This window comes from Epargyreus clarus, unplaced genomic scaffold, assembly GCF_041222505.1.
Source record: "Epargyreus clarus isolate Ecla_fem2 unplaced genomic scaffold, WU_Ecla_fem_2.2 ptg000027l, whole genome shotgun sequence".
Lineage (NCBI taxonomy): Eukaryota > Metazoa > Arthropoda > Insecta > Lepidoptera > Hesperiidae > Epargyreus > Epargyreus clarus.
The window spans coordinates 11,960,431-11,970,862 of NW_027332234.1; positions in this window are offsets into that span (position 1 = coordinate 11,960,431).

Consider the following 10,432-nt stretch of genomic DNA (forward strand, 5'->3'; position numbering starts at 1 on the left):
AAATGCGTTAAGGAACTTATTTTTGATAAAAAAAGACAGTAATTCATAACTTCCTTCACAAGTTTTAGATATATTATACAAACGCATCATACAATATTAATTGTGGGTGAAACCTTTAATCATTTGAACGAATTCTTAAAGCTTTTATTTATGTAGTTGATAGATTGCGTATAAAAATGTCACAAAGGATATTTTGCAATTTATTAACAGCTTACTAGTCATATTATTAGAAATCCTTATTGTCCTAAAATATACGTAAACATTATAATCAAATATTATATAACTTCCATATTTATGTACATTATTGTAAAATAAATAATGTAAGTATACTCTTATATAATAATAAAACAGTACTAAACATATCTCTGTAAAATACTTTGTCCAAATAAAGTGTAAATAAATTAGTAATTCTCTAAAATTAACGATTGTAAAATATATTTATTAGATTTATGCTTAGTGAACAATTATTATAATATTTATTAGAATTTTGTAAGTACATATAACTAAATAGTTAGTAAGAGAGAATTATAACTTTAATCAACCAATTTTATGTTAAAATAAATGCTTTTTTTTATTATTTTGTAAAATTATAATATACAGGTTGTCCCATAATTGAAAGACGAACCAATGACAAGGGATAGTACAGTGTTTAGATATAGATTAAGCAACTAAGGAAATGTAACACTATTGGCCCATTATTGTCTATGGCTTAATAACATTAGTATTTCTATCGTAGTGAGTTTTGGGACACTCTGTATATTTCTAATTCAATTCATATAATGCCTGTTTCTAAAAAGCGACTAAATAGATGTAAACTTTTATATGTAAGTAAAAAGAAACATAGAAACAATTAAAAATATACGTATAAATGTTTAAGAGAGAAAATGTAAAAATAATAATTTTATAAAGATAAATTAAGACTTATAAAAATCGTAGGTAATACGTATTACAGTTCCTTTTTTTTGTGCAAAGTGTAAAACTTTATTTTAAAATGAAGAATTTAAAAAAATGTTTTGTCGTAGTAACAAAATTAATATTAATAATCATAATTTCAATTAATCAACTAAGATTGTAATGTTACTTGAGAATTATCTTTGAATATTGCAAGAAACACAATACTGCATGAATTGAAATATTTTTTTCAAATAATTATCTAAATTAATCGCTTTTGTATTAAATTAAGAAAAATGTATGTTTGATTTTCATTGTTTATTATTTTTGCAGTCAAGGCATTGAAAATTTAAAAATTAAATGAATAAGGCCTCCTTGTAATTTTGGTTTGTTTATAAATATCTAAGCAATTACTAAGTTAACAATATAACACCATGTAGCACCATGTAAAAAACATCTTTAAGCCTTTTTCCTGTCACGCATTTACGCTTGCATGTCACACCCGCACACATGATGACCTGTGTGCGTGTGGTGCATGACAGGAAACGCATCCATGAATCCATAGCATTCAAATAGGACGCTGGTGGACCAGATCTGCACTTGAAATTAATGTTCAACATGCAATGTATGAACTGTTTTAACTTTTTAGTAAAGATTTTAATCCAATATACTCGTAGTTCTCTATATGTGATCGATAAATATATCCAAAAGGCTTGTATTACACACTTTATTGTGACAAAAACATCTAACAAATTAAGTAAATTGTGTTTAGTTTGGTGCACTGTGTTGAATAGATACGTTGAAAAATGTTATTGTTAAAAATATGTTACCTAAGTATTTGGGGGATTGCTTCGTCTATCAGAGATTTTCCTTTAACGTTTTGTATATACCACCTTCCATCCAGCTTACTGTAAAACTATTGTACATACAGTATTGTTATTTTATAAATCTTTACTTACTTATGTGAACTTGTATCCTTGTTTTGTGTTGATATACTGATGTAGATTTAAAACGCGAATTTGAATAAAGAATAAATGAGATTTTTAAATGATAACGTGATTTTATTTATGTGTTATTTACAACAGTATAGTCCGCGCCAAACTGCTAGTCCGCTCTGAAGTTGTTGCGAGCAGGTAGTCATACAATTTGGTATGGCGATGGGATTCATTTCTATATTCAGAGCGGACTAGCAGTTTTACGCGGACTATACTACCACAGTATAATTATAGATACTTATACTGTGATACTACTGTTTACTTTATGACCTATTTCTTGTCACGCATGCGTGAAATTTCTAGGAATTTTCTAGTAAAAGGTCTGAGTTTAGGTCTAGGTGTATATGTCTTTGTGTGTTTCCTTGGTATCAACGACATACGAAAACCTATTTATTTATTACTAGCTGACCCGCCGAACTTTGTACCGCCTCAAAATCTATTTATCAAATATATTTCATATAAAATATAGCCGATGTTGCTCGTGGATAATGTAGCTTTCGAATGGTGAAAAAATTTTTAAAATCTGTCCAGTACTTTTTGAGCCTATTCATTACAATCAAACAAAGTTTTCCTCTTTTATAATATTAGTATAGATAATTATTTTTAACGCAGCTTAAGACTTAATAAGTGCTAATATTTCAGTATTCTATTGAAAATTTTGCAAATAGACACAATTCGTAAACCGTCTTACATTATCTACTTACCTAATATAGTTTATCCCAAATATTATAAAGCCTGAGAACTTGAGATCTAATTACATATTCAAATAAGTATATTCATTGGCTAACCCTACTTACTTCAGGGACGTTGGGCCCTGTAAATATGTAATTAACGTTCTGAATACTTGGACTTAGACAAAGTTGGGAATATTCTCGAATTATTATTTAGATGGGTAGACATAAAGATTACTAACTACAACGACTCTACATCCTAGTTAGTCTTAAGAATAATTAGTAAGAATGGAGTAATTCTCAAACAGAAATTATATTTACCGTTTCCTATATATCAGAGACTGCAGTGATAGCCTAGTGGTTAATAAACTCGGCCTCTCGATCGAGGGTTCCGAGGTTCAAATCCCACGCACCTCTGATTTTTCAAAGTTATGTGCGTATTAGAAATTAATTATCACTTGCTAAAATGTGAAGGAAAACATCGTGAGGAAACCTGCTTATATGAGAAATTTATAAAAAAAATCTCAAAGGTATGTGAAGTCTACCAATATGCACTTGGCCAGCGCGGTGGACTATGGCCTAATTCTTCTCATTATGTAATGAGACCCGTGCCCAGCAGTGGGACATTAATGGGTTGATTGTATGATATATCAGAGATTCGTATATATTAATTGTGGTTGGTACCACACTAAAACGAAAGAAACAAGAAAATATGTAAGTAGCTACGAATACAATTTTAGTATGATAGTAGAATCATATGCTTCAACCAAGTAGGTACCACTGCCACACAATTTCTAGCGTGAATCAGTTCTAAAGTTTGTTTTAAGGGCATGGATGCTGGCTGACTTATTTATGAGGCGACCGTGTATCAGATTTAAGAGCATTACTACCTTGTTATCTCAATATTGAAACTCAGCTTCTGACGATATTGACGAGGGGTCCGAAATTAAAGTCCCGAAGAGTTATCTGCGTGTAGCTTTTTCGGAAAAATAGAAATCTTGTACAAACGAACTTTTGTAAGTTTATTATATTTTTGGTTAAAATTGTTCATTTTATTCACATTATTTCTTCAAGTAAGCAAAGAATCTTTGATTAAAGAAATTTATTTCTCAAAGTTACCTGAGCTTTTACAGTATATACGAAATAATGTTCATACTCAGTGAACTGTAATTTATTATGAGTAATTTATTTTAATATTTCCTATCGACTTATTTCAATTTAGCGAAAGATCTTAATTCAATTAAACTTTATAAATGACTGACTTCTTATCTAAGCCTTCAGGAGTAGCAAAGCATCTGCGATCGATTCACGTAGTACCTCTGTTCTATTTGAAATTGGTTTGGGAATAAATATGCCTTCTTATTCTACTTGTATTTAATAAAATAACAAGTTAATTGTATCAAGGAGAAACCTTCAAATGGTATCACGATACGTGGGGAGCGACATCGGCTCATGTGGACGTTTACTGCTAAAACTCCCATGTTGGCCTTCCCCACCGCTACGTAGAGGACTTAAAGATCATCAGTTGCCGCTTATGAAAATTCCACTCGCCCCCAACCCTCAGGTGTTTACAACGGTATGCGGAAACTCATAACGTCGTCGTTCCCGGGGTCTCTTGCTGGACAGCTTGAGAAAATGGGTGACTCTTATCGCCCTCAACTCCGGAAACCCCTGCATAATCGCTTTTCACGATTGATACTATTCTAATCCCGAGCTTCAAGACCACTGACATCTTTTACCTACTTTATAAAACTTAAGTATTCCTTCTTCATCTTTATGACCATTTTATTTGAGAGCGTATTCGCATTATTTATAAGTTCACACTAGTAATATTTATGCCATTATTGACGCCGGTAACAAATAAATAAATAAGGGTTACTCGAGGCGCGGTGGTGAACAGGGGGTCACTTGACACCACACGTCCCGTAGGCTTGTGACCACACGTCAAATCTTTATAGGATTTCCTGATGTTGTAGGTGAATAATAATTTTCAGCTATGTTACGAACATGAAAAGCCTTCCCATGGAAAGACATCTTAACATGTAAAAACCATTTTGACTTCTATATTACTCAATCATAAAACGGTATAGTAATATACAAGTGTATGTATGTATAAATAATTGGCCAAGTGAGAGTCAAACTCGCACACGTAGCAGCAATTTTTTTTAGTTTTTTCTTTATAATAACAGCCATAGAAGTAAATTCATTGTGAAAATTTGAACTCTCTTCCCATCAGGGTTTAATTAATAAAAGAAAAACACCTAACAGGGATGCTTAGTAATAGTGTTCCGTTTTAACTTTGGTTACGGAACACTAAAAACTTAACATTTCAACGGCCCACCTAAAAAACCTTTAATACTAGTCGAGTTGTAACTCAATATAATCATGGAACAAAATTACAGATTATTATATAAATTTATCAAAACGCATGGTCACTGCAGCCCACTTTAACGCCATTACGGCAGGTATTCAATACCAATAGTGCTCCCACCGATGTTTTAAAAGCTAAAAGCTGCTGCATTTCACTATAACTGACGTCATAGTACAAGATTAACTTGTTAATCCGCCCTAGTTTAAATATATTATACTTAAAATATTAGATATATGAATATACTTAAATGAATGTAAAGTTGAATTAATAAAATAGCACAAATTTTATGGACAAACACGTAAGCAATTTAAATGGATTTCCATTGACAAGTTACTGTCTGGTTTAACTTAATAGTCTAAAATTTAAAAAAAAATGTGTGTGCTATTTGGAAAGGGTTATCTACTACTGAGGTGATGTCAATGGTAGGTATATTTATTAAATAATATAATTACCTACAACTACTCATTTACGAGTAAAAGAGCAAAATACTGATTATATTTATTACAAAGATAATTAAATCATTTGTCATTGTTTTTTTGTTTTTAATTAACCCATGAGCGACACTTTATCGAACCATGACGACAAACGTCGACAACCAACGTCGTTGATGACGACAGGTGACGACAAACGGCGACAGTCGATGACGACAGGCGACGACAATTAATAACTTATGGAGACATCTGTAAACATGAACTGTCGCAGTCGTACGTCAGGTATAGTTCGCGCCAAACTGCTAGTCCGCTCTGAAGTTGTTGCGAGCAGGTGTAGTCATACAATTTGCTATGGCGACGCGATTCATTTCCATATTCAGAGCTGACTAGCAGTTTTACGCGGACTATACCTAGAATGAACTGTTAACTATAGGTATCTTGTAATATTCTACTCTTATTCTTAATAATGCAATCCTACCTACAATTGTAAAATCTCAAGAATTTTATTTTTTTTCGATGCTTGATGTATTTATTTGAAAATGAACATGTATTTTCTTATGTGAGTTGTACTCTTCTAAGTGAGTTGTACTCTTTTAGAAAATAAATATCTTAAACCGTATACCTAGAATGTAGGTGTGTTGCCCTTTGCACTTTTACACTCTACCACATAAATACGTAAAACTCAACGAAGCGAGGGACACAAACGACATAGATCTGTACGTAGTTATGTATATTAGCTATTGTAGTGCTCGACCGGATTTCCCTGCACTGTATCCGGATCTTTGAAAATTATTAGACTGGTTTTCCCTTTGTACACTGTAAATATCTGAGGTTATATGAAGTTATAGCTTATGCACGACTCTACCCTTTACCCTTTCGATCTTTTGTACCCCTACATAAACATATTACATAGCATAACTGATGTCGCCTATGTACTGCTGTGTTCTGGTTTATAGAGTGTGGTAATAAAAAGGCATAGGTATATCATCATTTTGTCTCTGTAGTCCCGGGACTAGAATAGGGCTACGGTATCCCCTGCCTGTCGTAAGAGGCCACTCAAAGGGGGCTTCCGTGGTTGCGGGCGGCAAGAGTGGCTCGAACCGCTCGGCCAGCGGCCCCGGGAAGGACGGCGGTATGTGTGGTCGCATACCGTCGTGAACACCAGACGGAGTCGCGAGCGTCAAAATGCTCATCTGGGCTCACCGACGGGGCAACGCGCTAAGAGGAATCCGGTTGCGTTCCTTTGGAGATCCCGGAGTCCTACGCAGCGCCGAGGACGGCCACCGGGGGGGTTTAAGTGCGTTAAAAATCCCACATAACCCGGCGTCGCTCCCACGTCGTCGGGTACCTTTTCCCCCTCGTCAACAAAAAAAGGTATATCATCATTCAAGCATTCCGAAGTAGCTACGCATTTGTGGGCAAGCTTAAGTAGGTCTTACAGAAGTTGATTTTACAAAAAGAGAGACTGCATCCTTGTTAAATACTTGTACATTATAAGAAAAATACTATTGGTACTAACTAGTTCAATTATATTGTGATAATACCGCATTGAAAAAATCCTTTCTAAATAATTGCCTTACGAATTAATATTAGTAAGCAGATCATGTATCAAATTCCTATTTAGACTGTAGTCTAAGCGAGAATTTAATAATTTGGTATTTTAGCAGAAACCAAGATTGTATGAAATTAATTAAACACCTCGAAAATTACTCAAAATAACTATCTTAGCCGCTTCAAACACAAAGCAGTGATCCTTTATATAGTTTATACTAGCATTATGTAATTTTAATTAAGCTTAGAGTTGGGGACATTATTATGAATTTAAACTATCAACCAGCTCTTAGAAGCCCAAAACAAGCTCTTTGTAAGTTTTATTTGTATATGTGACATTAATTGATCGGTTTGATATGCCCTATGATATGATATATCGGTCCTAAGTAAGAGGCTATCAATTGTCTGGGAAAAAATATAATTTCGTTAAAACTGTTAAAGGTAAAGAAAGGTATATGATTTCGGTTCTAAGTAAGTCATATTTCTTATACTTTTTTAAACGCATGTGAAACCGCGGGAACGCTAGTAATAACAGCCTTTTACACTTTCTAATAAAGTATTATTTATTATAATACGATAACTACTACTATTTTATAATACTAGTACCATAGCAGTTAAGACGAGCAAAAACACGAAATCGAAGAAAAAGTGCGGAAAATATCGTTTCATTCACACGAAACTACATTTTTTAAATATTAACAGACACGAAAATAGATGACAGTGACAATTTCAATTGTCAAAACTGGTTAAATATTCTCGTCGATTTTTTTTTTAATTCCGACTAGTAAACACTAGTAATAAAAAATATATATTTTCCTTTGACATTTTTTTTCGCTGTTTTACCTTTATCTACAGTACTTTGTACAAACACGAATACTAGAAGAATCTACCTGCGATTCACAATAAAATATTTATTGAAAAACTCAACTGAAAAAAAAACTAATTTTATTCGGAAAATAATTTGGGGCCAGGGGGCCTCCACTCCTTTGTTGCCCCAAGGCCTCTAGACCTCTAAATCCGGGCCTGGTCTTAACACGACGTGTTTAATACACAAGGATTCGATAGATGTACCTAAGGGTTTTAATCAAGTGTGTAAGCCTGTATAACTCAGATTAAACCTCTTATTAGTTAACGACTGAAATTTATCGATAAGCAAAAGGGATGCGTCATTGATGCCAATTCTATTAATTAAAATTGTGTGACAAATTTAATAGATTAAAAAAACTCGATTTCATATTAACCCAATTGGAAAATTCGGCGGTTGAGAAAATAGGTGCTACTGTAATATACCAGACCATATCTTGAAACTCACAGAAAAAAATTTAAACAAGTCGTTAAACAAACGCTATGTATAACTATTATTTGACGGATAAAATGTCGAGGTCTAAAGTAGCTCCTTTTCCACATGTTCGATTAGGTTAAATTTATCATTGTAGACTTTTTTCAAAAGAAATGTATTATGGAGTTTCTTTCGCCGCTTCTTCCCCATAAGGAAACAGCTTGCTAAGTTGTGATGACACATTGACATTCAAAACGAATTCTGTAAAGAATCTATTTCCAATAAAATATTTTTGAATTGATTTGATTTGTCTATATTCCTAGAAAGTAGGTTAAAAAACCACTCTGACTAAAAGGGAATTCGTGGAAATGAAGTTGATAGTATTGTTTTCGGTAAAAAGCTTTTACGGTAGACATCTTAACCCTATACTTGGTAGAGAATTTTATCCTAAAAAAAATATACTTTTGCTACTTCCCTGCGTTAAATGGGTTATAAGGATATTAGGAAAAATAAAATAAAAAATCTCTGAATTTCAGTTTTCAGAATATAGTATGTGTCTTTAAGTGCACACTGCCAGGTCCACGAGAAAAAAATATGTGTCTTTAAATGCACACCGCCAAGTACTCACTAAACTAAGAAATAATTAAAAAATATAAAAAATATCATACATTTTGAAAATACTAAACATAAAAGTCTCGGAAGTTATGACATGTCAACAAGTTTTGAGATATTTTAGTTGAGTTGAGAGATTAGAAGACCTCCTCCCAAAAAAACACAGTTCCCACATAAAGCGACTCGAAACTTTTTGAGTGGCAATAATTTTTGTGTACCGCTGTTCCCATGACGAAACAGCAACCAGGAATTACAAACGAAGATGTCCAGGATCTGTGAGGACAATACTAACAATGGCCTATCACATTTGTACGCTATAAGGCGACTTGTCTGTTTAGACCTGCATCCATGTTTCCGTTAGAATGTTGTATTAAATTTGAGCATATGATTGGACTTTATTCCACTTGTTTGAAGGATGTGGTAAGAAGATATACTTTTCTGAGGCATTCCAGCTTAGTCTTCAGGACTAGTGGCGCATCTATAGCCGACCTTAAGTGGGAATTTGGTCTTATCTGGGATTGATATTGCAGATGTTCTGGAATCATCATTATTGGAGATGTTTACATTTTTGACAGAAGACGCTATTGATTGGACAGGACTTGAGTTCAGGGACGTCTTTATGAGACCTAGACATCTGGAATTCATCTTTCTAGGGATTTGCTGGATTCTACATCCGATTTAATTACGCAATTTAGACACCAAAGCTAGAATTTTTCGGCCTCCAGTCATCTGAAAAAAATATTGCAAGCTAAGGACTGGGAATTTAGTGGAAACGGGGAAATATTAATTTCAGTCATGAATTATAAAAAAAAAACTCTGTCTGAACTTTGTTCACCCAACCCCTTACCTTGTGTGCAGAACCTTAGTATATAGTAGCGAAGTTGGCAGTGTGCATTTAAAGACACAATATTGACAAACAGTAATATTGTATGTCGTTGGCAGTGTGCATTTTAATGCACACATTACAAAAGTCATGAATTATTATATATTCAAAACATTATATCTCAAAAAATATCACCAAAACATTGCATAAAGCTTGCAGAAAGTAAGATTATATAAATTTCGTACATATAACTTAATTTCATTCAGATAAAATAAGATTCTTAGAGAGCGTTGCGCAGGCGCTGAATGACGGCTCGCTATTTTGTTTACCATTTACAATGTGTGAACGAGATAGATATTGATTTCATTTTCTGACATAAAGAAACGTTTGCTAATTCGCTTTCAGTTATTATTAGTAAGATTCGATGTCGCATTATCCGAAAAAAAAAATCTGATTCTAATGTGCATTTAAGTGCACAATGTCAAGTATAGGGTTAACGGATAGGTACTGATTGTCGTTTTAATTGACTTTGCTTTCACGTATCATTAATTTTATTTTATTTATTTTTGTACTTCCATGAAAATAAAATTGCTATTTAATTATTTGGCTTAATTTGCTTTTAGTTTCAGGCAAAGAAAACTTCACTGTGATACATAAACTACCAATACAGACGTAGAAGTTGTATGAAAAATGACCTAATGTATGTATTTCATTTCTTGATGTAGTATTTAAATACAAAATCTTTATCTTTATCAATAACCTATTACTAACTCATTGTACAACGTTAGATCCTGATCATTCTTATAAC